The sequence below is a fragment of the Anabrus simplex genome, chromosome 5 (assembly GCF_040414725.1).
Source record: "Anabrus simplex isolate iqAnaSimp1 chromosome 5, ASM4041472v1, whole genome shotgun sequence".
Lineage (NCBI taxonomy): Eukaryota > Metazoa > Arthropoda > Insecta > Orthoptera > Tettigoniidae > Anabrus > Anabrus simplex.
In genome coordinates this window covers 187,955,914-187,981,674 of record NC_090269.1, presented here as the reverse complement: position 1 = coordinate 187,981,674, position 25,761 = coordinate 187,955,914, and positions in this window count along the sequence as shown.

The window sequence follows — 25,761 nt, the reverse complement described above, 5'->3', positions numbered from 1 at the left end:
TCAGTCTGAAGCCTCGGTGAATTTACTATACGTCGCCACAATCCTCTACTGCAACTAGTGCTGTGGCCTCATTTACTTCTATACCTCTTATCTTTAAATCGTAAGAGACTGAGTCTAACCATCGCCGTCTTGGTCTCCTTCTACTTATCTTACCTTCCATAACATAGTCCATTATTCTCCTATGTAACCTATCCTCCTCCAATCACCTCACATGACCCCACCACCGAAGCCGGTTTATGCGTACAGCTTCATCAATCGAGTTCATTTAGAACTTAGCCTTTATCTCCTCATTCCGAGTGCCATCCTGCCATTGCTCCCTCCTGTTTGTACCAGCAATCATTCTCGCTACTCTCACGTCTGTTACTTCTAACTTATGAATAAGAATCCTGAGTCCACCCAGCTTTTGTTTCCATAAAGCAAAGCTGGTCTAAAAACAGACCGATGCAAAGATAGTTTCGTCCGGGAGCTGACTTCCTTCTTACAGAATACTGTTGATCGCAATTGCGAGCTCGCTGCATTAGCTTTACTACACCTGGATTCAACCTCAGTTACTATGTTACCATCCCAGGAGAACACACAACCTAAATACTTAAAACTGTTTACCAGTTCCAGGTTTGCATCACCAATCTGACATTCAGTTCTGTTGAATTTCGTACCTACTGACATCATTTTAGTCTTCGAAAGGCTAATTTTCATACCATAATCATTTCACCTATTTTCAAGTTCCAGGCTTTCGTCACTGTACCGGGAGGTACACCTCCACTCCGCTAATTTAAAATGTGCGCCAGTTGAAACTCCTCTGCTGGAGGAAGTCTGAACTTTATCTACGCTATTAATTCTTTACCTTCTCAGAAGATGTCACCACGTGGAAAATTTTGAGTTTTTGAACTGTGTCATTTTTGATGTGTTTTTGTTTCGCTTGAAGTAAGAAGTGTGAACTTTCTCTTCTAGAGGACACTACTGAAGATCAACAATAGTGCACCCTAGTGCGGAGTCAAAGAACTATTTTGTTGGAGAAATTTTTATTTCAAATGTTTGTTTCTTGCTAAATTTCTTTCTGTTATTGTTTAAGTTGGCTGTATACCCCTCTTTTCCCCCTTGTTTTAGATTTATCCAATCCCGAATTTCTTTTAGTTATTTCCGACCAATCCGATGTATCTTCCCCCAACTTGGATATGTTTCTGTACCCGAGCCAATAAAAAGTTTGTGGGAGGGTGTTTTCATTCCCCTAACGCCTAGAACCTTCCGCGAGAGGATATAAACTGCTGATTTTAGGGTCTCCGGGCCACTTCTGTTCCATCTTTCAGTGTATAAAGTACATAGCAGGAGGCGGGGAGCGCCTCTTTCCTCGGCAGCGGTCATCAATAAGGTAATGGCCGATTAATTAATTCTTTCTTTGCTAGCTCAGCAGTTTAACTCTCGGGGCGGGTGCGAAGCGTTCCACCATGTAACCTTTTCCTAAAATGTAACAATCTTTCTTCTATTCTCTTTTAAGCTACCTTCTGGGATAGAGAGTGCTAACCCTCTCGAGCTCCCACTCTTATTGTTTTGAGGTGAACTTATTTTCTCAACCTATTCTTCGTTAATGTAAAACAAATTGCTCTTTTCTAAAGTCACCTCGGTAGTATGGGATTAGCCCTTGCATTAGTGGCCTAAAGCCAGATTAGGTTTTTTTAAAAACAAGTGTATTAGGAGTGCAGATTGCCTCCTCTCAAATTGTTATTTTAGAGGTCATGTAATTGCCCCTTTTCATTTAATAGACCTCAGTAGGTTGGGTATTGTACCCCTGTGTCTATGTCCAGTGAGGACAACTTGAAGGTGGAGTTTGGTGTGGCCTGGGAGAGGCTTAAAATTTGAGAGCGAGTGGCTCTTTTGAAAATTAAGTGTTGTATGCCTCGTGGAGGCTTTTCTGTGTAATTTGGAGCAAGGGCTCCTAGGTATGAATGGGGTTTTCTGCCCCTCTGTTAAAACTCGTGTTTGGGGTAAAACTGAGCTGATTGCCCAAGCTGTGTAAAATCAGGGCGCGAAGCCCAATTCCTGTAAATATTGTAACTACCCTTTTTGACTTGCTACTTTGTACCTGCCATGCTTGTTATTTCTTGTTTTTGAAAAGAAAATATAACCTTGTTAAATTTTAAATTAATTTTGCTTTCGTAGCTGGAGACCTCTTCACACCCGCACCTTCTTTCACCTCTACCTACCACGGAAAAACTCCGTAACAAGTGGTAGCAGAGCGTGGTGAATGGGTCTCAATTTAGCCCCTTTTGACGGCTAAACATTGTTTGTTCCGAACTCTAACTATTTTCCCAGTTGCTGGAATTTTTTGAGTTTTTCAAAATTGTTCTGTCACCATGCCCGGCCCTCGCGATGTTCTCCATCTTAACTATTTGCGCAAGGAGGAGTTGATCTATGAATTGACTATTAGAAATGTACAATCTGGAGGCACGGTTGCAGTAGACACAAACAAGCTTAGAGAGTCCCTAGATTTGCCCATTTCCATCCCCAATTTGGGAGAGAAAGAAATTGACGACTCTCTTTCCACGATCACGGAGAATATTACTGGGCTAGCTTCTGTAGTTAGTTTTTTTGATGAAAATGATCCTTCTCCTAATCAAATTAAGCGTGTGCAAGCTAGGCTATATCATTTTTCGAATAGGGTTAACGATCTGTTGTCTCTAAAGTTGAATGACGTTCAGAAGAAGGAAGCTAGTACGCTGCTTGAAAATATGTCTGAATTATCTAGCAAGGTCACTCAATTGTTAACAGGGGAGGTTCCTCCCAAAAGCGATCTACCCACCACAGTGAATGCAGGTAGTGAGGAAGCGCCTCCCAAGGGAGAAGTTAATAGGATAACCGTTGCTGCTCAAACTATCCATGCCCCATTGGACAACGAATCTGAACGTCGTGCATCATTGAGTAACATCCGTTCTGAATTAACTTCCTTGCCATTGAAACCTTTACCTACTATGTCACCCGGGTTTAGCAGCTTGCCTCATCCATTGGCAATGTTGCTCAGAGGCATCTCTAGGTTTTCCGTTAATACCACCAGTGATGTAATTTCATTTTTAAGATTTCTAGTTGAATTTCAGGATCATGCCCTTGTGTTTTCTCTTTCTCCATGTCAAATTTTGCAAATTATCTATCCGTATGCTATTGGTATTCTCTCAGATAAAATCGTAAGAGCCATTGCCGAGCAATCATCTATTGAGGATTTCCATGCCCATTTGCTAGCTAATTTCATCCCAGCTAGGGCCAGGTCCTCCCTTATTCAGAAGTACTATTACCGTGTACAACGTTTGGATGAAAACTTGGCTGATTTCATACAGGACATTAAGTTTTATACTAGGGTGTTTGCTCTTCATTTCCCTGAGGATCAGATTGTACAAGCTATTGTGGAAGGGATTTCACCACCCTACAGGTCATATTTGTGTTTCGCGGCGTGCCCGCAAACTTTCTCTGAACTTGAAGCATTGGCCGTCTCAGCGGAAGGAGTTAGATACGCCGATTCTTTGCGTGTCGCGAAAGAACCCCCGCCTTCCTTTAGTAATACTCGGCCTCCACCTCGCCGACCAGTCAATCCCCGTAAATGTTATGCTTGCGGGTCGCCTGACCATCTGCGCAACAAGTGTCCACTGATCAAGTCAAGTGGGACAAGGAATGGAGCCGGGTCATCACAAGGCTGTTTTAAATGTGGGGCTTTCTCACATATCGCCAAGAATTGTCCCAATTCGAATAGCACCCCCTCCTGCTCAACTTCTGGTGCAAATTCCACCTATGCCAATAATAAAAAGTGACTAGTGGCTTCGGCTGAGTCGACTAATCCATCTACCCGAGACTCAGCCCCTGGTAAACAGGTTGTAAATTCAGGGAACGAGCCATTTTCAAATTCATCTTTTGAAGGTCCCAAAGAGTGTCTTAGGATTGCGGCGGATACCCCCGCACCGGTCCCCTTTCTCAAAATTGAGTTAAATAACGAGCCTATAACAGCTCTCTTAGATTCAGGTAGTGTTTGTTCTATTATTTCGGCTGATTGGTATTCAAAATTGAAATCTGTTTGTAAACTTCCTAACTATTGTTTGTCGGCGATCCAATACGTTTCGGCTAATTCCTCTCCATTAGAAATTCTCGGTTCCTTATATGTCAAAATTCGTATTTTTAAATTCACATGGAAAGTTAAATTGTTTGTGGCCAAGCACTTGTCTTGCCCCATTATATTGGGAGCGGACTTTATTTCTCACACTGGTCTTGTGCTCGATCTTCAGAGTAGGTCTTGTACTTTCAAATTTGCCTCTAATTGTAATATCCCTCTATTAAAGTGTAATTCTGCATCATGTTCTTCTATTTCGCCTACCCAGGATGAGATGTTGTTAGACCTTAGGCATCTACCTGAGGAGCAGGCTGATAGTATTCGCAAATTGTGTCAGTCGTTTCCCGAGGTGTTCTCTGATACTCTTGGTGTTACTGACCTTATTGAATACAAAATTGAGGTCACGGATTCGATTCCTGTCCGTTTTCCACCTTATAGGCTATCTCCACCTAAAATGAAGGCTCTAAAAGAAATCATCGATCGGATGTTGAAGGACGGTATTATTAGGCCCTCTAAGTCAGCGTATTCTTCGCCTATTTTTTTAGTCCCGAAACCCCAAGGGGGCTTCAGGCCTGTCATTGATTACAGGGCTCTCAATCGGAAGGTGGTGTTACAATCTGTGCCCCTTCCCGACCTTCATTCTTGTTTTTCATGGTTTCGTAAGGCCAAGTTCTTTACTATCTTGGACTTGAATCAGGCCTATAATCAAATTCCCCTTGCCGAAGAGTCTAAACATCTTACAGCGTTTGCCACGGACTGGAATTTATACGAATACAACCGCGTGCCTTTCGGGCTCCCCACGGGAGCAGCTGTACTCACTAGGCTACTAGATAGGGTCTTCTCCGACATCAAATTTGAGTACTTATATCACTACTTGGACGATGTCGTCGTATTTTCAGAGACTTTTGAAGAACATCTAGATCATCTGCGGGAAGTTCTCGATCGCCTTCGTAAGGCTGGGTTAACTGTTAAGTTGTCCAAGGTTGCATTTGCTAAGCCCTCTATGTCTTTCCTAGGGCATATTGTGTCATCGGATGGTGTAGCAGTCGATCATTCTAGAACACAGGCCATCCGTGATTTTAAACCTCCCAAAGACATTAAAGGTATCGCCAGGTTCATTGGTATGGTGAATTTCTTCAGGAAGTTTATTCCTAACTTCGCTAATAGAGCGGCGCCCTTAAACCTTCTTCGTAGGAAAGGCATCAAATTCGAGTGGGGACCTTCTCAACAAGCCGCTTTTGAAGACCTTAAATTAGCTCTTTGTAATGCCCCTGTACATGCTATGCCTGATTTCTCGAAGAAATTCATTGTCCGAACCGACGCATCGTCGTCAGCGGTAGCTGCAGTCCTTCTTCAAGAGACTGAACTAGGGAGGCGCCCCATCGCCTATGCGTCTAGGACATTGTCGGCTCAAGAAGCCAAGTATTCCATCTATGAGCTCGAAGGTTTGGCAGTCTTATTCGCCTTAGAGAAGTTCCGTCTCTATCTGGAACATGTCAAATTTGACCTCGAGACAGATAATCAAGCCTTAAGCTGGGTCTTAGGTAGGCCGCGTCGTACTGGTCGTATAGCCCGCTGGGCCATCCGTATTTCTGCCTTCCAGTCTGATGTTAGACATATCAGAGGTACCGAAAATGTTGTTGCTGATGGACTCAGCCGTATGTTTTCTAACGACGTCGAGACCCACGATCCGGTCGACAATTCATCACCTTCCGAGTCCATACTATCTAAGGTTAATGCCATCCTAACAGATGCTCCCATGCTCTTTAGGGATATCGAGAAATACCAACGTGAAGATCCGACGCTGGCTCCGATAATGGAAACCCTTTCTTCTGGGGAACATGTTGTCCCTTATGTTCTGAGGAATGGTGTTCTATGTTGCCCTTCGAGGCATGATAAGATGATGAAAGTTGTCGTTCCAGCTGTTCTTGTACCTATGATCTTCAAGTATTATCATGAGACCCCATTAGGAGGGCATCTTGGAATCTTTAAACCTCGTGAAAAGATTCGTGAAATGTTCATCTGGAAAGGTATGGACGGTGAAATCCGTGAACTAGTAAAGGCTTGTAAATCCTGTTTGCTTAGTAAACCGACCATGTCCACCAAGGTAGGCCTCTTGTCTTCTCAGCAAGCGTCGCGCCCCATGGAACGCCTGTATATTGATTATGTAGGACCATTCCCCCAGTCAAAGGGTAATGCCAACAAGTTCATCCTTGTGTGTGTAGATGGTTTTACCAGATTTTCTTGGTTATTTCCGACTAAGCTGGCTACCGCTCAGTCTACCATTACTTGCTTAAATTCTATTTTTGCTTCTTTTGGTCCGTGCCAATATATTGTATCTGATAATGCGAAGGCTTTTACATCTAACTTATTTCGTAAATTCTGTTTTGAGTTATCCATCTCTCATGTAACTACTTCTGCTTATTACCCTCAACCATCTCTGGCTGAACGGGTTAATCGTAATCTCAGGTCCGCACTTATTGCCTATCATCATGAAGATCATTCCAGGTGGGACACGTCCCTGCATTGGTTAACTTTTGCTTTGAATTCGGCGGTTCATGAATCTCATAAGTTCACTCCAGCTTCCTTGATGTTCAAGTTTGTTCCCAACACGCCGCTCTCTAACCTTTGGTCTCTGAGTGACATTCTACCCGAGACAATAGGTCCGGATAATATTAAAGATCTTTGGAAGAAGGCTAAAGCCAATCTTAAGGTATCTCATGAAAAGGTTAGAGAAAAGTATGATCGTGGACGGAGACCCACCACTTTGAAGGTAGGTGACCAGGTGATGGTCAAGAATTTTGTTCCCGCGGGCAAGCTTGCCCCCAGATTTCATGGGCCATGCATCATTCTCGATTTTCTTACGCCGGTTACATTGTTAGTAAGCAATCCAGCCACCGAGAGGATATTTAGGGTTCACCTGTCCCAGGTGAAACCGGTGTAAATTTTGTGTCAACTTGCTTCATATAATTTGATAGGAATATGAAGGTTATATTTTTTTTTTGAGTTCCACTCTTAAGGCATTCTGCTCCTTCTATTTTATTTTATATGTAAGCATTTCTGTAAAACCTCCCCCGATTTGTTAAACTGCCATCCTGTCCTTGCCACGGCCATTACCACGCTCCCGTCTCCTGCTCCACTACACACAGTGGCTGGCTTAGATGAAATGCCATGGATATCTGCACGCCGCTGGCCCCTCAATCTATCTACATGCCTGTGCCCTCAGAAGAAACATGATGGTCCAACACAATTCTGCCGCATAGCTTAAATGTTTCAGTGCCCCCGCAGCCGCGCGGCGCTGTGCCGCGGCTGGGTTCGAGGACGGGCCCCCTCGGCCCCAGCGAGGACGACATGTGCACGGCGAGCCGGAGCTCTCCTCCCGGCCTAGGCTGATGTGCGGCGCACGTCCTGCTACTTGCCCGCAGCCTGTATTCCTTCACCGCGGGCGCGGCGTGTTTCAACACCACTGCTCCCCTCATAGTGCGGGCGAGCGGTATCTCAGGGTACTTGAGGGGTCCGAGCGGCCTCCTTTGGACGCAAGCTGCAACGGCCGGTCTGGCCATCCAACTTCATCAACCTCAACTACATGGACAGTTACGATAAGCAATGACTACACTCGGGAATTCAACAGCAATATTTGGTGGACATTGCACAATTTTTCATCACTCTTAAGTATTAAAAGTCTATCTTCGGAATTCTACTTCTACGAACTTAAAAACTTTACTTCATCTGCAACAACAAAATTTTGAAACTAAATCAAACCAAATTAAGAAAATCTTATAAATTTTTTTTTTTGGCAATTAATCTCCATATCTACATCAAAACTTGGACCTTGTTTTCAAACAATTTCATGTGTCACCTCGGGAGGATTTTTTTTGGGGGGGGGGGGAGGTCTGTACCGGGAGGTACACCTCCACTCCGCTAATTTAAAATGTGCGCCAGTTGAAACTCCTCTGCTGGAGGAAGTCTGAACTTTATCTACGCTATTAATTCTTTACCTTCTCAGAAGATGTCACCACGTGGAAAATTTTGAGTTTTTGAACTGTGTCATTTTTGATGTGTTTTTGTTTCGCTTGAAGTAAGAAGTGTGAACTTTCTCTTCTAGAGGACACTACTGAAGATCAACAATAGTGCACCCTAGTGCGGAGTCAAAGAACTATTTTGTTGGAGAAATTTTTATTTCAAATGTTTGTTTCTTGCTAAATTTCTTTCTGTTATTGTTTAAGTTGGCTGTATACCCCTCTTTTCCCCCTTGTTTTAGATTTATCCAATCCCGAATTTCTTTTAGTTATTTCCGACCAATCCGATGTATCTTCCCCCAACTTGGATATGTTTCTGTACCCGAGCCAATAAAAAGTTTGTGGGAGGGTGTTTTCATTCCCCTAACGCCTAGAACCTTCCGCGAAGGGTTTAAACTGCTGATTTTAGGGTCTCCGGGCCACTTCTGTTCCATCTTTCAGTGTATAAAGTACATAGCAGGAGGCGGGGAGCGCCTCTTTCCTCGGCAGCGGTCATCAATAAGGTAATGGCCGATTAATAAATTCTTTCTTTGCTAGCTCAGCAGTTTAACTCTCGGGGCGGGTGCGAAGCGTTCCACCATGTAACCTTTTCCTAAAATGTAACAATCTTTCTTTTATTCTCTTTTAAGCTACCTTCTGGGATAGAGAGTGCTAACCCTCTCGAGCTCCCACTCTTATTGTTTTGAGGTGAACTTATTTTCTCAACCTATTCTTCGTTAATGTAAAACAAATTGCTCTTTTCTAAAGTCACCTCGGTAGTATGGGATTAGCCCTTGCATTAGTGGCCTAGAGCCAGATTAGGTTTTTTTAAAAACAAGTGTATTAGGAGTGCAGATTGCCTCCTCTCAAATTGTTATTTTAGAGGTCATGTAATTGCCCCTTTTCATTTAATAGACCTCAGTAGGTTGGGTATTGTACCCCTGTGTCTATGTCCAGTGAGGACAACTTGAAGGTGGAGTTTGGTGTGGCCTGGGAGAGGCTTAAATTTTGAGAGCGAGTGGCTCTTTTGAAAATTAAGTGTTGTATGCCTCGTGGAGGCTTTTCTGTGTAATTTGGAGCAAGGGCTCCTAGGTATGAATGGGGTTTTCTGCCCCTCTGTTAAAACTCGTGTTTGGGGTAAAACTGAGCTGATTGCCCAAGCTGTGTAAAATCAGGGCGCGAATCCCAATTCCTGTAAATATTGTAACTACCCTTTTTGACTTGCTACTTTGTACCTGCCATGCTTGTTATTTCTTGTTTTTGAAAAGAAAATATAACCTTGTTAAATTTTAAATTAATTTTGCTTTCGTAGCTGGAGACCTATTCACACCCGCACCTTCTTTCACCTCTACCTACCACGGAAAAACTCCGTAACAGTCACAATCTGCCATTAAGACCAAATCGTCAGCATAAACTTACTACATTTCCACCTAACTGAATCTCTCCCTGCCACTTTATTCCTTTCAGCAGATGACCAATGTAAACTACGAACAGTACAGGTGAAAGATTACAGCCTTGTCTAACCCTGTAAGCACCTTGAACCAAGAGCTACCATCAATTCCCACTGCAGCCCAATTGTCAACATAAATGCCTTTGATTGATTTTAATAATCTTCCCTTAATTCCATAGTCCCCCAGTATGACGAACTTCTTTTCCCTCGGTACCCTGTCATGTGCTTTCTCTAGATCTACTGGGTACGAAACATAAACACAACTGCCTATTCCTCTCGTAACATTTTTAATTACCTGGCGCATACTGAAACTCTGATCCTGTCAGCCCCTCTGTGGTCTGAAACCACACTGGTTTTCATCCAACTTCCCCTCAACCACTCATCGCACGCTCACTTCCAAGATGCCAGTGAATACTTTGCCCAGTATACTAATCAATGGGATACCTCAATAGTTGTTGCAATCCTTCCTGTTTCCTTGTTTATAGATAAGTGCAATTACTGCTTTTGTCCAATCTGAAGAGCTGTTACAGGAAGATTGTGTAATAAATAATAAACCTTACCGACACTCCATGCTAATCTTATCAATCTATGAAGCCATTTCATCCCTGCCTTCCCACTGTACTACACCATTTCAGGTCTAATTTCATCTATCCCTGCTGATTTATGACAACGGAGTTTATTTATCACCCTTCCCACTTCCTCAGGCGTAATTTCACCAACATCACTTTCCTCCTCCCCATGAACTTGGTTGTTCGCGACACCACCAGAAAGATTTCCTTTTACGTTGAGAAGATTTTCAAAATATTCCCTCCACCTGTACAGTGATTTCCTGGAATCTATTATGAGTTCACCTAAATTACCCAAAACACTGTTCATTTCCTTTTTTCCCTCCCTTCCTAAGATTCTTTATTACTGTCCAGAAAGGTTTCCCTGCTTTTTGACCTAGCCTTTCCAGGTTATTACCAAAATCTTCTCACGACTTCTTTTTGGATTCAACAACTATTTCTTTCGTTTTGTTTCTTTCATCTACGTACAATTCCCTGTCTGCATCAGCCATTGTTTGGAGCCATTTCTGATAAGCCTTCCTTTTACGTTTACAAGCTGCTCTCACTTCATCATTCCACCAAGATATTCGTTTTTCTCCATTTTTACACACAGTTTTTCCTAGGCATTCCCTTGCTGTTTCTACTATTGCATCCCTGTATGCCACCCATTCTCTTTCTATATCCTAAACCTGCTTACTGTCCACTGCTCGATACTTCTCACTAATCATACCCATGTACTTCTGTCTAATTTCGTCGTCTGGGAGATTTTCTACTATTATTCGTTTGCAGACAGTTCACTTTCTCTACCCCAGGCCTTGAGATACTTAGTTCGCTACAGTAGTTTGTATCATCGAAAAATCCCCGAAAAATCCGTACATTCCTAACAGACTTGCTGAATTCGAAGTCGGTTACGATATAGTCTATTATGGATCTGGTACTCCTAGCCTCCCATATGTAGCGGTACTTGAGGAATATATTCGTAACTGCTAAACCCATACTAGCACAAATATCCAGCAAACGCTTCCCATTCCCATTAGCTTCCATATCTTCCCCATATTTACCAATCACCCTTTCGTTTCTTTCAGTTCTATTTCCAACTCTCGTATTGAAATCGCCCATTAGCACTATCCTATCCTTGCCGTTGACTCTGACTGCGATATCACTCAATGCTTCATAGAACTTGTCAACTTCATCCTCATTTGCACCCTCACATGGTGAATACAGTGAGACAATTGTTGTCCTAATTCCTCCAACTGCCAAATCTACCCACATCATTCGCTCATTTACGTGCCTAGCAGAAACTGTGTTGCGTGCAGTAGTATTCCTGATGAACAGCCCTCACCCGTACTCTTCCCTTCCCTTTTTAACACCTGTCAAGTACACTTTATAATCTCCTATCTCTTCTTCATTATCTCCCCTTACCCGAATATCACTTACTCCTAGCACATCCAGACGCACTCTCTTTGCTGACTCAGCCAGTTCTACTTTCTTTCTTCCATAAGCCCCATTAATATTGATAGATCCCCGTCGAATTCCATTTCGTTCGCCAAGTTGTTTCCAAGGGGTCCCTCACCTATCAAATGGGAGTGAGACACCGGTACTCCCATAGGTCCGAGGCTTGCTTAAAATGTTCGGAGCTCGGTAAATTCATGAAACGGGATGCTGCCCTACTTACATAAGTCCAAGTGAGGATCTCTCCTCTAACGGGTTAGGGACTACCGGTGGATTGTATAGTCCTAGATGCCTGAGCACAAGGAGGGCCATGACTCAGAATATGTCCGAGATGCCCACTCCCATTTCAAGGTAACTGGTATCCCGAGTCTCAGGACCACTTACTAGGCCACTCAGCCGTTGCCCATGATTCACGAACTAGGACGAGTCTGTAGTAACCCACGCCATGAACCATGTGATTTGAAGGAGCAATAGGATTAAGAAAAGTTTCCTCCATGAATTCAGTGGATTAATTTATAAGAAGCAATAGAACCTATAACAATTTTCTCTGTGAATCAAACAGGCTTACATTAATTTTGAAGCAGCAATAGGATCAAGAACAGTTTTCTCCACGAATGCAATGGATTATGTACCAGGAGGTACACCTCTACGCCGCACGTTTAAATCTTGCGCCAATTGGAACTCCTCTACTGGAGAAACACTGAACTTAAACGGGACCTACTTAAACCTTTCCTCTGAAGATGTCACGGTGTGAATTTCGACTTGTTTTGTTCACTATTTATCAAGAAGTTTGGACGTTCTCTCATAGATGTCACTGCCGAAAACTATGATCATGCACCCTGGTGCGAAGTGAAGGAACTTTATTTGAAGAAATTTTGTATTCATAAGTTTGTTCTTTACTAAATTTCGTTCATTAATTTGTGGATTGGCAATATTTATCTTTCTTTCCGCTAGTTTCGAATTTAGCCAATCCAGAATTTCTGTAATTAATTTTCAGCCAATCACCGGCTTCTTATTCGATTTGGTGTGTATCTGTAAGGTATCCAATAAAATTGAGAGGGTGTGGCTTAATTATTCATGAAAGGTCTCGAACCTTCCCCGAGGGTTTATAAACTGCTGATTTTCACATCTCTTGGCCACTTAATCTACGTCTAACTAAGTGTGTGGTTGTGAAGCGCCTCTTTAATCAGACAGCAGGTCTTCAGTAAGGTAATGGTCATGTAACATCTTATTTCTCGCTAGCTCAGCAGTTTAACCCGCGGGAAAGTTCCGAAACTTTAATATGTAACCCATCTTTCTGAACATGTAATTTTCTGCCGGCTTATGTAAAAACTTAATTAAATCTGTAACTGTAATTCGGGGATAGAGAGTGATTTACCTTCTGGAGCTCCCCTTCATTTTGGTTTGAGGTGACAACGTTTTGTGAACTGATTGTCTTCTCTTCCTTAATGTCTTAAGTAACTCGTATACGAGTCACCTCCATAGTTTGGGAATAGCCCCTGTTCCATCGGCCTAGTGCCTTTTAGGTTTTAAGAAGCTACATAGAGGAGTGCAAGTATCCGCCTCCTTTTGTTTGGCCATTTATTTAACGGTTATTTCTTTTACTCGAAGGCCCTATAGATTGGGTACGAGGCACCCCAGTTTCTATTTGTAAGCTAGGCCATGGAAGGCCAGAAAGTATAAGACATTTTTGGTGTTCCGTTGAATAGGCGTGGAAAACTGAGAGCGTGTCAGCTCTCTTCATGTGTTGTAAAAGTGCCGCAGAGAGGCTTGATATTCTAATTGTAAGTGCTCCATGTATTAGGGGTTTTCTTCACTTTTGAACAAATTGTTGCTTGGTTAACTTTGAACTAGGAGCTCAGAATTGTAAAATTAGGGCTTGCTACCCCAAGAATGTTTAAGGGTTGATATCTTGGATCCTTATAGGGCTTGGTTCTAAATCGCCATACCGTTGTTATTGTTGTTAAAGTTTTGTTATTCTTATTTGTTAAAACATAGAAAATATAACCTTGTTAAAGTTTTATATTAACTTTGATTTGGTAGTAAGAGAAATATATGCAATTGATATTTTTGGAAAGTTACCGACAGCCAAAAAGGGAAACAAATACATATTGGTAGTAATTGACATTTTTTCAAAGTATATATCGCTACAGCCAATACAACGGGCAAATACAAAGCAAGTTCTACACAGACTAGTGGAGAAGGTATTTCCTAAAATGGGCAAGCCCGAAAGAATATTGTCGGACAGGGGAACACAATTCACATCTATGCTGTTCCGAGAAAAGATGAAAAGTATGGGCATAAAACACACATTATGTTCAGTTCGGCATCCGTCGGCAAATCCAGTGGAGCGATACATGAAGGAAATAGCAAAATTCTGTAGGATATACTGCAATCATTGTCACTGGAAATGGATTGATGTAATAGAGATAATAGAGGAATGCCTAAATAACACCATAAATGAATCAATTGCTCAGGTCCCAAACCTGGTACATCACAATAGAGAATCACGAAGAACATGGGACAATATAATAAACATATCACTTGAAGAGAAACCAGACATCCAGCAGATCAATAAAATGGTCCAAGAGAGGCTAAAACAACAGTCTGAGAAGAGACTAAGAAGATTACGAAAGACAAGATTTCGCGCACCATTTAAGAAAAACGATCTCGTTTTGATTCAAAAGGCACCAGTAACGAACGCACCAGCCAAAATATGCGCTAAGTTCAATCATTTATATGAAGGACGTTACAGAATTGAGCAAGCTTATGGAAATAACGCATATCTTATTATAAGCATGGACGGAAAATACAAAAACGTTCACAATGCATGTAACATGAAGCTATATTTCCCAGAAAACAAAGCTGGAGAAACGATAATATAAGTCCCACAGAAGTACGAATCAAGTTCAGAATAAATATATTCGTGAATCAGCTGATATGCAAAGAGATAGGCTTGTAGAAGCTAAAAAACATCAATTATAATAACAGAATAATCGATACGATTCCATAGAGAAATAAAATATATTAATCGATCAAAGAACCATGGAGAAATAGCAGAAATGCATCGTCACATTTGTCAATCATAGTTCAAAAGAATAAATATATCGCAAGCAATATATTTAATCTGTACTGGGGGAATAAAATGTACCCGATGCATTTACTGGACGTATTAAAAATGGCGCCTACGGAAGGTAGAGGCCAGCCAAGGCAAAGAAATGTGTAATAGGGTATCGATATTGATGTAGGCTAGAAGGCCATGACTAACTTAAACCTACCACTATGAAGACGGTGTACAATGGGGTAGAATCGATAGAATTGTTTTTTAAAAAAATAAGAAGGATCAAACAGATTATTATAAAAACTGACTTAAAAAATTGACGTGGTAAGGACAAGATATCCTGAACATCGCTCTCAAAAATAAGCAAGATTTGCAATATCTAACGTGAAATTTTAAGCTGAGAGGACGGAAATATTGAACGAAACGAAGAGATAAACGTCGAAATACCGTAAAGAGGGAATAAAATCCAGAAGCTTTGAAAAGTCTGTCCAAATACTTAGACGCAAAGTCGTTTGGAAACAAGAAGTTGATTGAGACGTGAGAGCTAGAGGTTGAGCTATATTAAGTGGAAATAATCGCAAGGACAGCCTAAATAAAGAAGCAATCACTATAAAAAATATATATATACTACTCAGAACCATGATGAATTCATATTTTCCAGAATCGACGCATATTGTCTACTGTGTTCCTGAACAGATGTTGGCTTGCTAAATCGGCATAGACCAACCTGGAGGGAGATGTCATCCTGGCTGTTAAAACCACCCGACCCGTGTGGAGGAGGTCACTCTACCTGAGATACCAGTGGTGGAGATCCTGCCCAGTTCCCAATCCAAGGCCTGCGACCAGACCGAAGAGCAACTAAGGCCCGAGATATTGAATGGCGAGCTAAGTAATAGTATTAAGTAGTATAATTTCTTATGTAGAGTATTACCAGTATATGCAATAGATCTGAATAGCCTAAGCGCGAGATAATTAAGTGTGCAGTGAATATAAGAAAGTGCAGTGTGAAATATTAAAGACGATATCTTGTTACAGAATGGTAACGTGTTTACTACATTATTTTATCCAAGGATGAAGGAATACGATTTAAAATGCGACATAGTGTAACAGCTGTTTTCAAAGAATCCCGGTTAGTTAGAAAGATCCATGAGTGATGTAATACCAGTCAAACCCAGTTACGTCACAGAGGGATGCATGTTTGAATTGGTTAAGTTAAATTACCATACTCTTTGCTGTGTGAATATATTGAAAGAATAGATACTGAATTTGGGGTTATATGTTGAATTGTATGACAAAATGCGTTTTGAGGAACGAATTCTGCGCTATTGAAGAGATACGTATCGTTGTGTTTAATTAATATTGGAGGTTAAACGCGGTAATTATAGATGTTAAATGAATTAAATATGGGTTGAATTGAAGGTTAATAATGAAATAATGGAAATATATATGGTATTTTAAATGATATATTGCGCAGATTAACAGGGAGTAAAACGTATATGATATATCTAATGTGCGATGTTGGAGCACATGTAAAGCGACTACGGAATATAAGCATGCCCCAGGGAGGAACTATAGCAAGGTATGGACAATAAAATTACGCATATTTTAATGAAGTGTGAAAGTGGTTTGACAATAATAACAACCGGTGATGGGTAAATGAATACATGATTGTATCATATTCTGAATGAATGGTAATTGCGTGGAAGATCAAACTTGCATGCAACTAGTATGATAATGTAGTGTTGAAATATCTTTGTGTAGGCATTTGCACATCTATATATGAAAAATGCTTATTGGCTATGTGTATATTGAACTGGAATACGTTACATAAGAAATTATCTAGCTAGAGTAGGGAAATTATTTGAGATTTACGTAGGATATCATCGATGTTTTGTTAATCTGAAATATTATTAGAGTGAATATTTAGTTAGGAGCCGTAATTTAAGTGGCAATCGGACCGAGAAACTTAGTGCGTCATTCAATATTTCATTTTCTTCGCTGTAGTCTGCACCAACGAACTCAGATAATTTTCAATGTAACTTAGGTCACTGATATTTGTATTCAGGACACTTTATTCAAATTCAGTTCATTTCCGCGATAACTTGAACAATGTTATGGTTGTATTTTTGATGAGGGTGTATAATTAACACCGTGAGTGATGGAATAACTTATTGGTATACCGAATTTTGACCGTGGTCTGAAGACTTTGATGTAATATATACTTAAGTGACCAGATATAAATTTTAATAGGAAGATGAAACAAAGCAACAATTCATTTCAGGAATACGCGACCCAGAATGTTAAGATATGTAAACTTAGTTTAGGAGTAAGGCAGCGCTGACCTAGAATATTTGATTCAGTAATTAAAATATTTATTTATTTATTAGGTTGATAATTGGAAGATTATGAGCAATATTTGACATTAACCATTTCTTTCGCGAATCTTGATAGTTTAATAAATGTGTTTCTTGATTAATTTTTATAGAATGGAATGAGTTTTCATTTATAATGGTAGTCAGTAGTTGTACTTAGTGAGTAAGGTTCTCGTTATGCGGATATGTTTTTCGAAAGGTTGACTGAAGTTTATGTTCGCAAAATCCACTACTGAGCGTTGAATTACGTAATTCTGAACCACGTATGATACCGTTACTTTCTCTTTGAACACACGTTAAACCAAAACATAGAAAAATTAACCATTTTTCTGGAGGCATGAATACCCTCAGATATGTAACTGACTAGTTGGGAAAATACTGTGGTCACCCTGACCCGTAGGGTGCACTAGTTAGACCCATTCACCCCGGCACCTTCTTTCACCTCTGCTGTTCCACCAAATCACGGTAACAGATTATATTCTAATATTTAATGGGACAAATAACCATTTTCACCAGGGATAAAATAGGCTTACATTAATTTTGAAGGAACAATAGGATCCGTAACAGTTTTCTCCATGAATGCAGTGGATTAGTTTCTAAGAAGCAATAAGACCAATAACAATTTTCTCCATTAATAAAATAGGCTTACATTAATTTTGAAGGACCAATATGATAAGCAATAGTTTTCTTCATGCATGCAATTAATTAATTTTCAAGAAGCAATAGGACCAACAGTGATTTCTTCAGTGACTTGGGAGTATCCTTTCGATTATTTTAAAATTCCGTCCACGTATGACTAGGTTGATCCGAAGCGTAGACGTCATTGAAGAGATTACCCAACGTTTCTCCGTTAAAGCAACTAAACACAGACCAAAAGAGTGAAGATCTGATGATACAGTGAACCGTACATTTCGTGCGACTTTCTGCAGCACAAACACAGATTCGAGGGGCCTCGCATTGTCTTGGTGTAATATGACACTTACTCGTGTTAGTAATTCAATAAATCGAAGAAGGTCATCGAAAAGTTGATCCATAAAAGTGTATAGTGTAGTCCATTAAATTTAACAACTCTTGCTGAATATTCATTGTAATTTGTCGAACTGGATGCAGTATAAAACTCAATTGCTACAGTCTAATAATATAGGAGCGGCTCATTGAAATAACTTTCCTAAAGCCACCAGCCATAGGATGAAATCACCCACAAGTTTTTCCAGGCAATCACCGAAACATCAAATTATAACAGTATGCCTTTCTTACAGTTCACACATGCGTCTCCTTAAGAACACAGACCTTCTACTCTTCACTACCGGATTGTATTGACAAAGTTTTAATATTTATTATTCGCCGAATAGCTGACTCTCTTTAAAACTTGCAATCTTGGCACATATAAGCATATACATGTATTTGACTAAAATGATGTCAGTTGATATGAAAGCTGACCAGGCTGAATAGGTTGATCATTAACAAAAACAATTATTATTATTATTATTATTATTATTATTATTATTATTATTATTATTATTATTATTATTATTATTATTATTATTATTATTATTGTTACGGTGGTTTGGTGGATCAGCAGAGGTGAAAGAAGATGCCGGGGTGAATGGGTCTAACTACTTGTCAAGAAAGAATTTAAACGGAAATGGAAGGTTATATTTTCGAAAAGCAACAAGTTAACAAATTCTTACTTAGTGAGATAACAATTACATAGCAAATTAAAAACAAGACTTTAGAAAAATCCAAGATTTCAAATCCTTAACATACTTGGGCTACCAGCCCCTAGTTTTACAATCTTTGAGCTACCAGATCAAACTTTACAGAGGAACATAAATTTACAAAAGGGCAGAAATCCCCTAATACCTGGATCACTTGCTCCCTAATTTACAATATCAAGCCTCCTAGAGGAACTTTTACAATATTTGAAAAGAGCAGACGCGCCCTCAGCTTTTCCAGCCTAGTCAAGGCAACACCAAAAATGTCTTACTCTTTCTGGCCTTCCATGGCCCCGCTTACAAATTGAAACAGGGGTATCTCGTACCCAACCTACAGGGCCTACGAGTAAAAGACATAAACGTTAAATAAATGGCCCAAACAAAAAGGAAGGAGGCGGATACTTGCACTCCTCTATGCAGCTTCCTAACACCTAACGGGCACAAGGCCGTTGAAACAGGTGCTATTCCCAACCTATGGAGGTGACCCGTATAAGAAAGAAAATTTAAAACATTAAGGAAGAGAAGAAAATCAGTTACCAAAACGTAGTCACCTCAAACCAAAATGAAGGAGAGCTCGAGAGGGTAAATCACTCTCTATCCCCGAATTACAGTTACAGATTTAATTGAGTTTTTACATAAACCGGCAGAAAATTACATGTTTAGAAAGATAGGTAACATGGTAAAAAGTTTCGGACCTATCCCGCGGGTTAAACTGCTGAGCTAGCAAGAAATAAATATGTTAAATAGCCATTACCTTGCTGAAGACCTGCTGCTTGATGAAAGAGGCGCCTCCTGCCTCCTGCTTCACATCCACACACTTAGATAGACGTTGATCAAATGGCCAAGAGACGTGAAAATCCGCAGTTTATAAACCCTCGGGGAAAGTTCGAGACCTTTCATGAATAAACAAACCGCACCCTCTCACGTTTATTGGTAGATGAAAAGTTACACACAAAATCGAAGAAGAAACCTGTGATAGGCTGAAAATTAATTACAGAAATTAGGGATTGGCTGAATTCAAAACGGGCGGAAAGAAAAGGTCAATATTGCCAACCCAAAAATGAATGAACATAATTTAGTAAAGGACAAACTTATGAATACAAAATTTCTTCAAAAAAGTTCCTTAACTTCGCACCAGGGTGCATGATCATAGTTTTTTAGCAGAGACATCTATGAGAGAATGTCCACACTTCTTGAAGAACAGAAAACAAAGCACGTTGAAATTCACACAGTACAGGCAAGTTAATAATCACAAAATTAAGGTAGTGACATATTCTGAGCAAAAGATTAAGGAGGTTTAGTTTTAAGTTCAGTGTTTCTCCCGTAGAAGAGGTTTTCTTGGCGCAAGATTTAAAAGTACGGCGTTGGGGTGTACCGCCCGGTACAATTATTATTATTATTATTATTATGATTATTATTATTATTATTATTATTATTATTATTATTATTATTATTATTATTATTATTATTATTCCGGGAGGTACACCTCAACGCCGCGCATTCAGAACTAGCGCCTAAATGAACTCGTCTATTGGTCAAACAGTGAAAATGATAACACAACAAGTTGGAACTTTAATCAGAAGATGTCTCCTCTGAAATATTAAGTAATTTTGTTATTGTGCAGTTTCCTAAACTGACTGAATTTCTCCTTGTTTTGTTTTAATATATATCAAGAAGTTTGGACATTTTTCTACAGATAACACTACTAAAACTATGATCATGTACTCTGGTTCAAGGTGGAAGAACTTATAATTTAAAGAAGTTTTGTATTTCTAGGTTGTTGTAACTGATCTATGTTCATTTATTTTTGGGTTGGCAATACTTCCTTTTTCTTTCTGCTTGTTTCGAATCTGGCCAGTGAAAATTTTCTGTAATTAATTTTCAATGTATTACAGGCTTCTTGTTCGATTTTGAGTGTTACTTTTGAACTTAACCAATAAAATTACGAGGGTGTATCCTGATTAATCTTGAATGATCTCGAACCTTCCTTGATGGTATATAAACTGCGACTTTTCATGTTTCCTGGTCAATCGATCGTCGTCTTTCTGAGTGTGTGTGTTCAAGCAGGAGGCGGGCAGCCTCTTTCGTCTTCGGCAGAACATCTATAAGGTAATGACCACATAAATTACATCCTTCTTGTTGTAGCTACCTCCGCAGCTTAATCCGAAGGGAAAGGTCCGAATCTTTAACTATGTAACCTACTTTTCTAAACTTTCTTTTGGTTAATGTAAAACTTCATAACGCTTTAACTGTAAATCGGGGGTAGGGAGTGAGCCAATCTCTCGAGCTCCCCTTCATCTTGGTTTGAGGTGACTACGTTTTGTAACTGTTTTCTCCCTTTCCGTAATGCATTCATTCAATCTTTATTCGTGTCACCTCAATAGCTTGGGATTAGCCCCTGTATCTCTGGGCCAAGAGCCCGTGAGGATTGTATTCTTTATTATCTAGGAGTGCAAGTGTACGCCTCCATTAATTTTGTGTTTGGGCGAGTTATCTAACCTCTTCTTTTTCCATGAAGACCCAGTAGCTTGGGTTATGAATACGCCTGTAAAAGTAATGTTAATTATAAATTGTGCCTAGAGAAGCCAGAGAGTGTAAGAGTTGTGTGTAACGTTGTCTTGAGTGGGCCGTAAGAAACTGAGAGCCTGTTAGCTCTTTTTCAAGTTTTGTAATAGTAACGAGTGCCTCTGAAAGGCTAGATATTGTATTTTGGGAGCAAATGCTCTTGAACTAGGGGATTTCTGCCCTTAACTAATAATACCTCTTTCATTTGTAAAATTGGAAAACTAGGGGCTTGAAGCCCAGAATCTGTAAAAATCACTAATATTGGACTTACTTAGTCTTGTTTCAAGATTGCTTTTGTACATGATATGTTGTTATGTTCACTCAGTGAAAAATATTGTTTTTTGGAAAAGAAATATAACCTTTTAACGTTTTAACTCAACTTTGATATTGTAGATAGACCCATTCACCCCGAGACCTTATTTAACCACTTTCTGCTTTATTTTTCTGATTTATCGTGGAACGCGGAGGTAAGGAAGTGCGTGGTGTGAATGGCTGGAGAGGGGACCCTTTAGAGTAACAATTTACTTTTAAAAAATTGGAAATTTTATTGTTTTCCTCTCTTAAAATCCGGATAAATTAATTTAATGATTTAACAAAGAGTAGTTGAAAAATTACTTCAGAATATTCACATTCAACGAGCTCGCCAGCTCCAACAATACATTGGACTTAGAAATCCTTTATCAGGTACAAGATTCATTGGTAGAAACTCCCATTCGATAACCTACATATGAAATAGCACAATTGTTCCTGACAGGTACACATTATAGAGCCTGAGCTAGCCTCAATAAAGCGATATGTCGCTTGTTACATCTCAATTACGCAATTAGCCAATGGGGTGACCCCACTTCATAGTGTTCATACACAGGTTGCCCCATTGTGGTCTTATCAATTAAAAACTTTCACAATCAGGTAAAGTACTGTTCCCCAAGGTACCTAAACGTAGACACGGTTATCATTATTATTTCACTTCAACTGTGTGTTTGAGAAAGTTATCCGTAAGTCGCGCAAAGAACTGAGTAAAGAAGGTATAGAAAATGGGGTTAGAGTAGGCTGTAAGAGTAAGTACGTGACAATCGACTGTATAGCATTTGCAGATAACCTTGCGAGTTTTCATATTCCTTTAGCATAGCTACAAAGTAAATAAGCCAACTCAAGGCACAAGCTGCTACGCTATATTTTGCTTTACATCGCACCGACACAGATATGTCTTATGGCGACGATGGGATAGGAAAGGCCTAGGAATGGGAAGGAAGCGACCGTGGCCTTAATTAAGGTACAGCCCCAGCATTTGCGTGGTGTGAAAATAGGAAACCACGGAAAACCATCTTCAGGGCTGCCGACAGTGGGGATCGAACCCACTATCTCCCGATTACTGGATACTGGCCGCACTTAAGCGACTGCAGCTATCGAGCTCGATCAAGGCACAAGCGAAGATTTCCTTTGAGAAAACGGAGTTCATACGAATATCCAGCCACCACCCCGAGAGGTAGCGGTAAAACACGGGGGATAAAGCAGGCAGAGAACTTCGAATACCTAGATGAGAGGATAGGGTCTAACATGTGTGAAACATAAGTCTTCATGTCAAGGATCACAAGATGGAAATGGCATACCAGCTAACCAAAGACAACTGATCAGTCGCAAGTGATGAGGAAGGAGGAGAGGGGGGAGTATGAACCTCGTTAAACAATCAAGGTCCATTTGGCTCCGGATGGTGGCATCCTGTTATGAGGCTCCCACCTTGAGTAACTACGTGAAAATGATCAAAGGTTTCGAATGTGGAAGAGGAAGTTCTTCCGAACGACTTAGAGGACGAAGGAACCTACAGTATATGAATAAACCCGAAAGCAAAAATATACATTTCAGGCGCATTTTTCCCGCAATAGGTGGGCACCATGTCAGCGTCTGCTTCCATATTATGAACAGCTGTTTCTATAACACCAGGTCTTACCAATTTGGTCTTACTCTTGCATGAGGCCTATCTCAGTCCCGCAAGCGTGATTTCACGCAACTACCGTCGTGGTGAAACGTACGAAAAGTAGTACCAATCTGGTTCAGTTCGAGACCAGCTCTCTTGTCCAAGCAGGGCAAATTACTCTGTGGGCCCTACATGGTCGTGCTGGGATCAGTTGGAGGATCATGTACCCATAACATTCGGAACGAAACCGAAGTACTTCTTCAGCACACGCTATGTAAATAGCCTCCTGAAACCAGGTAATTAAATGAAACTGATAAAAGTTCTTACAATATCAAATTGCAGACAGTTAAAGAAAGTAGATTCATGCTGAATGGAATTTCAGCAACGAATAACTACAGAAAAATGAAAGGATGAACTGAAAAAAAAATTAAGAAGTTCGAGAGAAGCAAGAACCCCATGGCAATACATGGAACAGCTTTCTTCGTCCACAATTCTGTAATAGAATCTTTAATAGACTTCAGATCTCCATCTCCCAGATTGCCTATATTGGCGTTATCAAGTAGAAACGGACTGTGCACTGTCTTCATTGCCCACGTTCTTATTAATGAGACAACAAAAAGTACCTCAGAAGAAGAAGAGAAGAATTTTGGTCACTGCTCGTAGAACTCCAGATAAACACGTCAATGTTGATGTGTGACTTCAAAGCTCAGATCGGAAAAGGAAATAGGTTCAGAAAAATGGTAAGACCACAAAAGGACAAACAGAAACAGTGAAAGACTGGTCGATGAAACTAATGTCCACTCATTTCAAAAATACCTCATGGCGGATAGAGACATGGTGATAACCCAACGTTAGTAGAATTCCAAATCGATCATGAAACTACAACCCGCGTGATATATATCTGAGTACAGAGATGAGGAAATTTCGATTCTTACCACTATCTAATGAATATTTAAGTGAAACCCATTCCTATGAAGAGAGCTCTCAAGATACGAAAGTACAGGATAGCAAAACCCAAACACAACCAGGAAGTAAAAGAAAAATATCAGGAAGAACTTGATCTGTTGGACTCCCATGAATAGGACAAAGTAGTTCAAGGAATTCAGGAAGCGCCAATATTGTGTTGTTGTTGTTGTTGTTTGCGTCATCAGTCCATATACTGGTTTGATGCAGACCTCCATGCCACCCTATCCTGTGCTAACCTTTTCATTTCTACGTAACTATTGCATCCTACGTCTGCTCTAATCTGCTTGTCATATTCATACCTTGGTTTACCTCTACCGTTCTTACCACCTACACTTCCTTCAAAAACCAACTGAACAAGTCCTGGGTGTCTTAAGATGTGTCCTATCATTCTATCTCTTCTTCTGGTCAAATTTAGCTAAATCGATCTCCTCTCACCAATTCGATTCAGTATCTCTTCATTCGTGATTCGGTCTATCCATCTCACCTTCAGCATTCTTCTGTAACACCACATTTCAAAAGCTTCTATTCACTTTCTTTCTGAGCTAGTTATTGTCCATGTTTCACTTCCATACAATGCCACGCTCCGCACGAAAGTCTTCAAAAACATGTTTCTAATTCCGATATCAATGTTTGAAGTGAGCACATTTCTTTTCTTAAGAAGGCTATTCCTTGCTTGTGCTAGTCTGCATTTTATGTCCTCCTTACTTCTGCCATCGTTAGTTATTTTGCTACCCAAGTAACAATATCCATCTACTTCCTTTAAGACTTCATTTCCTAATCTAATATTTCCTGCATCACCTGCCTTCGATCGACTGCACTCCATTACTTTTGTTTTGGACTTATTTATTTTCATCTTGTACTCCTTACCCAAGACTTCATCCATACCATTCAGAACTTCTCGAGATCTTCTGCAGTCTCAGATAAAATAACAATATCATCGGCAAATCTCAAAGTTTTGATTTCCTCTCCTTGGACTGTGATTCCCTTTCCAAATTTCTCTTTGATTTCCTTTACTGCCTGTTCTATGTAAACATAGAAAAGGAGGGGGGACAAACTGCAGCCTTGCCTCACTCCCTTCTGGATTGCTGCTTCTTTTTCAAAGCCCTCGATTCTTATCACTGCAGACTGATTTTTATACAGATTGTAGATAATTCTTCGTTCTAGGTATCTGATCCCTATCATCTACAGAATCATAAATAGCTTGGTCCAATCAAGATTATCGAATGCCTTTTCTAGATATACGAATGCCATATACGTGGGCTTGTCCTTCTTGATTCGATCCTCTAAGATCAGACGTAAAGTCAGGATTGCTTCACGTGTTCCTACATTTCTTTTGAAGCCAAATTGATCTTCTCCCAACTCAGCTTCAACTTGTTTTTCCATTCTTCTGTAAATAATACGTGTTAAAATTTTGCAGTCATGAGATACTAAACTAATGGTGCGGTAGTTTTCACACCTGTCAGCACCGGCTTTCTTGGGAATAGCTATAACAACATTCTTCCGAAAATCGGATGGGACTTCTCCTGTCTCATACATCTTGCACACTAAATGAAATAACCTTGCCATGCTGGTTTCTCCCAAGGCAGTCAGTAATTCAGAGGGAATGTCATCAATTCCAGGTGCCTTGTTCCTAAT